Source organism: Sciurus carolinensis, chromosome 1 (assembly GCF_902686445.1).
Source record: "Sciurus carolinensis chromosome 1, mSciCar1.2, whole genome shotgun sequence".
NCBI lineage: Eukaryota > Metazoa > Chordata > Mammalia > Rodentia > Sciuridae > Sciurus > Sciurus carolinensis.
Genome location: NC_062213.1, coordinates 44,264,224 through 44,270,389, shown reverse-complemented (window position 1 = coordinate 44,270,389; position 6,166 = coordinate 44,264,224).

Here is a 6,166-nt window from a genome sequence, read left to right as displayed (position 1 = left end):
ACTGCTTCGCACTTGGCAGTAAACACACACCACTGCTGCCGAGTCGGACACACAAAGCCAGGGGCTGGGGCACTCCTCCTCGCTGCAGCCTCCACAGAACAGGTAGAACCCTCAGTAAGCCCGGAGAAGATGGCGCCCACTCTCCCCTCCCGTCCGGACAAACGGACGTACAGTTTGTCTGCCCATGCGCTCTCCAGGCGTAACCCACTACCCCGGCGCCTCGGCCGCGCCTGCGCACGCGCCCGGCTCACCCGCTTCCCGTTGTTAGGGGCAGGGAGGCGGTGCCCCAGGCTTGTGGAGCTTCTGCGCATGCTCAGCTTCTAGCCAATCCGGGACCCTAGACCTGGAGAAGGCAAAATTGAGAGACAAAATTAGGAGTCTACTGCAGTGGGTTACAGTGGCAATAAAGAGATCAAACGTTCGAATTTTCCAGGAGCTACGGAAAAATGTCAGGGAGGAAAGTTGCTGATTTATTTGTCTTTCAGTGCTGCAGTTACTGTGTTAACTTTTGAAAGCTTCTGAAAGGCTCTTGTAAACTCTAAAAGGCCACAGAATTAATTTCACTGCCTTAGATGTTTGCCAGGTATAGTTCACACCTACAGGCTCAATAAATGCATGCTTAATCAATCTTGAAGATGTTAATAACCTTGTAAAGTACCTTTATAAATTTGTTGTTCCCATCATCTGGATTTTTGAAACAAGAATAGAAGAACCAGTCCTGAAAATTGAGAAATGAAAAATTTAGTTATAGACATGTTCTGTGATGTCTTGTACTTAATAGCTGGTGAACAACCTTGTGTTTGGTTTTATCATTTGTAAATAAAGCAACCCATCTTGTTTATAACTACAAAATTTGTGTATTGGTGGATCAAAACTCACCAAGAAAGCAGAAACTACATTGTAAAGACATTGTTACAGATAGGAGGAAAAAATAGTTGTGATTCTCTCTTACTGCAGATTACCCATTCTTAAATTTAATAATATGACTGGGAGAGAAGAGGTAGTTTAAAAAGTGAATAAAAGATGATTTAAGTGAGAGCCATCTTTTACTCACTTGGGCAAATCACTCAGCCTCTGTGCCTCAGTTTCTTCAATTAAAATGGTAATAACAGTAACTACCTCTTAGGATTGTGAGAAGTGTCGATGATACTGAGACTATTACAAGTACTTGTGACTTGTTTCAGATGTCAGGTGATCCACAGAGAAGCACAAGATGTCACCTTGGGGAGGTAGGCTCATTGAGGAGGTATCTTGTACCTTGTTAATTCAGGGTTTAGTCCTGGCCTTGTAGGCTCAGGAGCCAGACCTTAAAAGCTATTATTTATTGAGGGCTGACTATATGCTAGGCTTGTCCATTGTCTCCTTTTAATCTTAAAACTACTTTCAGAGATAGATAGTATTATTTTTTATTTTACAGATAAGGGAAATTAAGGCATAGAGGATTACATAGCTTGTTCAAGGTCACATAGATAGTACAAGGTGAATCCACAAATTAAACCTTGGTGTATGTTTTCAGGGACCATTACTCTATATTAGGAAGAGGATTCTAGATCCTGAAGGACAGCACCATAAAACAAACATGAACAAGATTGTCAATATCCATTTACAAGAAGAAACACTAGCAAAGCAAACTCAACATCAACTCAGGCTAACAAGCACTTTTCTGGTCTGTTTATACTTTCTATATGAAGTCAAATTAGAGTTGTTTGCTAAGTGTGAAAATAGAACGAGAGTAGTTACCTAATCTCAAAAGTTAAGGCTATATACATGTATTCTCACCCATTAAAACAAAAATAACATCACTTAATGAGACTTACTATAGGACTTACCTAGACAAGAATACTCAGACAAGACACTCCTCTGAACAGGCTTATAAAAATTGTTCTGGGATGACCATCCCTTTCTATTCACAAACATTTTCTCCAAAGAGTACACTAGTGAATGCCTGTCTTTTCTAGTGTGCCTCCTGCCTTTCTCAGATGATTTTACCATTGTAAAAAAAAATTCAGCTCAAGGTAATTTGGGTATAAGTACATAGTATTATGGTTTTGAACAGGGTTTTTTATACCTTTAGTGTACCAACATCAAAATCTAATCGTTTGGGGGAGCAGAGAGAAAGTTTCTGGAACTATACAAGAGTAGACCCTGAAACACAGTGACCACACTGAGCTAAGACCATTCTGTGTTTCTGCCTGAACAGCTTTTCAGCCTCCCCAGATACTTTGCCACAACTGCAGCATCACCTGCCCTCCTGAAAGATTTTGCTATTACAGTTTTCAGCTGCCTTTCCTAGCTCTTCATATCCACATGAACAGCCTTTCCTCACTTGGTCTCAGTTACTTAGAAGTTTCTGTACACTTTTTCTCTAGGATGTTTTCTAAAGTATAAATCTGGTCAGTTATTCCTTAGGCTAAAATTCTAAGCTTGAAACCATTATGGACAAATGTGGCATTCATAAGCCTTCACTTTTATTACTTTCCTCATTTCCAACCTCATCTCCTGTCACTGACCATATAAACCTACACCTCAAGAAAACTGTCGTTCCCCAGCGTGCCTGCCCTCTTAGACCTCTGGGTCTTTCCTGCTGGTCCTTCTGCCTTTCCTGCTCTATAATATTTTCTCTGTGACCTTTCCACTGATCTTTCAAATCTGCAGTCTCAATAAGAGCAGTTATCCCAACACATTTTAATGATTTGTTTCCATATCTACTGCTTATACTATGAGGCCCCAGAGGCAAAGTGCTCTTCTTTCTGACAAATATCTATCTCATAGAAGAGCTCAATAAATGTCTCAAAAATGACTGAACTCCCCACCAAGAAAAACTACTTTCTGAGTTCTCACATAGGCTCTATTTCCTGGTGATCATGCATCTCTTAGTTCAGTTTAACTTAGTTAAGGATTCATTTGGAATTTTTCATCTCTAAGTGAATTGTCTCCCAATTAGCCACTATGTCTTCGAAATATTTCCTACTTTTACTCATGTTCATTGCACAGAAAATACATCTTACTCAACTTCTCTGCTCTTTACCCTGGGGTTTCACTCATCCTCTTTTCTTTCAGACTCTAAGAATGATTCTCCCTCCTCCCATTCTTCTATTTTAGTCCTTGAAGCCTTCTTTCTCCAGAGAAAATCAATTATTTCTCTCTTTACTTTAAATCTCTCCTTCAGTAATTATTTCCTCCCCACTTACAGACATATTGCACTTATCCCTAAAAAAAGTTTCTGTTTTGCTCACTGTCTTCTTGTGCTTTCATTTCAATGCCAAATCTTCCAAAATAGTTTTTATCTGGTTCCTGCTCTTCCTCACTACTGCTCTATGGTTTTCTTCTACTCCAACTGCTGTAATTAAACTGCAACCCAAAAGGTAATTAATAATCATATTGCCAAATCCAAAGAGTCTTTATTTTCCTCATCCTTCACTTTTGTGCAGCATTTATACTCTTAGGAGGCAGAGCACTATATTTAAGCAGCCTCCAAAGCTAAACTAACAGAATTCCAAGTATGAGCCTACAAATTACAAGCTAAATATTTAGTAAGTTTTTTAATCTCTAATTTTTGCCTCCATTTAATCATCTATAGAAAGGAGATAATAACAGTACATATTTCATAAGGTTATTTAGTAGGTTAATTTTGATATTGCAGGTAAGGCATGGTGCAGTGCCTAATACTAGGTATTTCATAGCATGAGCTATCCTCTTCAAACCCATCCTCTTACTTTCTTTGGTGCTCTTCTTTCTAAGCTGTCCTTAAACTATATTCACCTGGTCTCTCCCATTATCATGAATAACTCATTTTCATATTTCCACTGGGTAATAGTCATGTCTACTATCCTGATAAATGAAGATAGTTTTGCTTCCCGCTCAAATGGTTATTGAGAATACTGAAATGATGCGTCTAAAAAGTTTAGGACAATATATAGTATAGAGAACATATTTGTTTTCCCAATTAAGGAGAGAGAGAAAATGTCTCTGGTCCAGCTCCTTTTCTTCTTTCTATCTTAAATTTGAATTATGAGGTCTGGTATGTAGTAGTCACACTTCGATTAAGAGAAAAGAGCCAAGAGAATTGCAGAGATGACTATCTGACATCATTGAACAAACATCAGCAGCCACCTACCTAAAGATTTATGTTGGTTTTTGATTATGCTATTATGAACTGGCTTAACTACATGGTCTTTGGTTACTTGCAAAAAATAAATCTCCATTTATATACTGTCTCAAATTTATGCCTAACAGCTTTAGCTAACAATCTTTTCTGTTGTCCTGTAATTTACAGAAATGAACCTATAGTACCTACAGTCATCACAAATTTAACTGTTTGTCTATTTCAAGTTATACATGGAAAATTCTTGACTACTCTCTAGCTCTTTTGTTAGGTGTGGTGTCCAAAGTCTTAGACGATTATAATTCCATGGTATGTGGGCTACAATGGCAGTATCATCTCATTAAATAAAAATAAAGCAAAGAGAACATGCCAAAATGTTTCTAAATATACACTATACAGGAGCCATTTAATACAGTGCAAAGATGACAATTTTTGGGGTAGTGAATTCTACATTCACTTCCCCAAACTTAAATTTTTTGATACTTCATTTCTATTTTTCCAAAGCAGAGATAGTACTTTCTCAAAAGGTGATTACGAGCCAGGTGTGGTGACACATGCCTGTAAACCTAGCTACTTGGGAGGCTGAAGCAGGAGGATTGCAAGTTCAAGTTTGAGGCCAGCCTTGCAACTTAGTGAGACCCTGTTTAAAAAAAAAAAAAAGAAAGAAAAAGCTGGGGATGTAGCTCAGTGGTAAAGTGCCCTGAATTTGATCCCTAATAATGAAAAAAAAAAGTTCTTATGAAGAAGAACTAATGCCGTTAGGTGCCTAACATGGTGCAGAGTGTGGGGCACAAAGAAACCCATTATGAATGGAAGCTCTTTTTATTACTTTAATTACAGTAGGCAAAAATACATATTATTGCCCTAATTCCCTCCATAGAACATATAACCATATGTACTTAATCAAAGAAGACTAGACTTAAAACTCATCCGAAGGAAGCATTTGCAGGTTAATCCCAGATATTCTGATCACACCCTTTCTTAGTCTTCATCGACATCTATGTGTTCACAAATTTTCTTAAAATATGTATTCAGATAAGTGATTTCCACTTTAAGTGTCTACTGCAGAAACAGTAATTACTCAAAAACATTTAGAACTTCTTTCAGAACATAAACTTCTTGTGACAGATACTAGTGATTGGATAAATGCTGGTCTTTTGAGCAAGGACTGATGTGTAACTAATAGTTATAATTATGGAACTTTCCTAGATGCATTTTCCACATGCACTGAGACTACCTATACACACCATAATAAAGAACTCATTATTACAAAAACTGTACTTTTTGAAAAAGCAAAAAGTCACCTGATAAATAAGGTGGCTTAAAAATATGCCAGGTGAATTTACTGGGGAGAAAGGGTAAGACAAAATACAACAATCATACAAAATACAATAAAACAGAAGTTAGATTTAAATGTTAAAAAGTAAATTTTTCTTTTATGGACCATAAACTGGTTATGAAGGTAATTTCAAAATATTTGGGAGTTAACAACTTCCAAGCGTGTTTATTTTACTTATTCATTTATTTATTGTACCAGGGATTGAACCCAGGGGTGTGCTTAGCTACTGAGCCACATCCCCAGCCATTTATTTATTTGTTTATTTATTTATAAATTTTAAGACAGGGTCTCACTAAGTTGCATAGAACCTTGCTAAGTTGCTGAGTCTGGCTTTGAACTTGCAGTCCTCCTGCCTTAGCCTCCAGAGCCTCTGGGATTACAGGCCCCACCACCACGCCGAGCTAAGGGTGTTTACTGTGAAAGACAACGTCCATGCATTTGTAAATTTGATTTAAAGATTTTAAAACGTTGGAATGATCTCATTTTAATTTTTCTATGCTTAAAACAAATAATAAATATTTAGAAGGAAAGTTTTTTTCCCCCAGTTTTGAGCCACAGTAACCCTCCAACACTGCATATTTTAAATCAGTGGAGTTCTTTGTTTCTCAGAGCTAAGGGTTGAACAAACCCAAAATCTCACACATGCTAGGTACTCCACCACTTACCTACACCCCTAGTCCTCCGTGGGGATTTTTGAAAATTGCTAGAATACACACCAAGTC